The sequence below is a fragment of the Panthera onca genome, chromosome D4 (assembly GCF_046562875.1).
Source record: "Panthera onca isolate mPanOnc1 chromosome D4, mPanOnc1 haplotype 2, whole genome shotgun sequence".
NCBI classification, from domain to species: Eukaryota; Metazoa; Chordata; class Mammalia; order Carnivora; family Felidae; genus Panthera; species Panthera onca.
In genome coordinates, this window is record NC_138351.1 from 41,234,582 (window position 1) to 41,236,218 (window position 1,637).

Consider the following 1,637-nt stretch of genomic DNA (forward strand, 5'->3'; position numbering starts at 1 on the left):
TTGCTAATACATGGCAAAGACAGGACTTGAATTCAGATTTTTTTATCCACTTTAGGGCTAAATTTTAATCGGATGTGACAGTTTGAACTCTTACATTTTATTTTTTTAATTTTTCTTAAGGTTCTTAAGAGAGAGGGCAAGAGTAAGAGAGGGAGAGGCAAAGAGAGAGAGGGAGAGAGAAAATCCCAAGGAGGCTCCATGCCGTCAACTCAGAGCCCAAAGTGGGGCTTGATCTCACAATCACAAGATCGTGACCTGAGCCAAGATCAAGATTTGGATGCTGAAGCGACTGAGCCACACAGGCATCCCTGAACTCTTACACTTTAAATAAGCAAAGCCTTAAAATTATCCACTGGTTCAAAATGGTTTTACAGAAAAACTAATCTGTAACAAAATCTAGGCGTGGAGTGTGAAGACATCGCTGGTTTTGAACAAATTGTACAAAGGGATAAAGGGGGACAGGACAAAAAAAAAGAGAGAGTCTCGGACATTTACAACAGCAGGCATCTTCTCTTCCTCTTCTTGACAGGAGGTGGGAGAGAACCACTGAAGAAGAAGAGCTTTATCAAACACATCTAGAGGCTCACTGTGTGAGAGCCAAGTGCTGCGTGTACTTTAGAGCACAGATGTCTTTGGCCTTGGCTAAACCTCAAAGATAGGCATCAGCAATCAGCCTCTTTGCCTTCAGTTCCTCAGCCTTATCTTCACCACCCCTGAGATCACATTGAGTTCCAACTGAGATGATGGGAGCCTTGAGACAATGGTGGCACACTTCAGGATACCTCTGTACACAGACATTTTCCAAAGATGCAGGACTCACCAGAGAAAAGCCAACTGAGAATACATCCCTTTGAGTAGAGGATGGGGGCGTCATCTGTCATCTTCTTGCCCAGCTGTGTCCACAAGCCCCGATTCGCCAGTTTTGCATCCACCATAACATTGGCAGAACAGTTGTCAAAGACGGTGAGGCTGTGGTCTCCAGAAAATGCATTAGTTGTGTCACCGATCAATAGGCAAGTTTTACCTATTGCTCCCGTCACCACATGCTTAATGGCCGGCATGTAGGCTGCAGCATCGGGGCGCAGGGTGCCAGGGTGCCGTCCAAGCTGCCTTGCCCTCCATGGGCCACCACCCAAACATAAAGACTTTTTATTCCTACATCCTGTGCCCCACACTCAATGGCTTCCTTCACTGAGTACAAGTGTGTAGAACTCATGATCTTTCCTCTACCTGCCTTTGATACTTAAGTGCTGTGTCTACTATAACTTTAGCCCGCAGTTTCATAGCATTATTCTTAAATCCCCACTTGGGCTGCAAGGCAGAGAGAAAAGCACCTGAGTTCTGAAATTAGACAGTCTTGGGGTTTAATCTCTCTTGCCACTTGCTATCTGGGGGAACTTAAGCAATAACAATAATTGCTCACATTTATTGAGTGCTTAGTATGTTCCAGAGACGCTGAGGGTTTAAAAGGTATTAATTCATTTAACCTTCAAGAAAGGAGGTAAATACAATTAACATTCCCATTTTGTAGATGAAGGAATTGAGAGGATCAGTTTTCATATATGTAAAGTGATGACAGCCTCCTCTAACTGGCCAGGTTGTCATGAGGCTTACAAGAGACGTCACATAGGAAGTGC

At 44.3% G+C, this 1,637-nt stretch overlaps 1 pseudogene; it reads right to left on the reverse strand.

The window, feature by feature from the left end:
- Positions 1–503: 503 nt before the first annotated feature.
- On the reverse strand, positions 504–1,278 carry LOC132674278 (ras-related C3 botulinum toxin substrate 1 pseudogene; annotated as a pseudogene).
- Between the last annotated feature and the right edge of the window lie 359 nt (positions 1,279–1,637).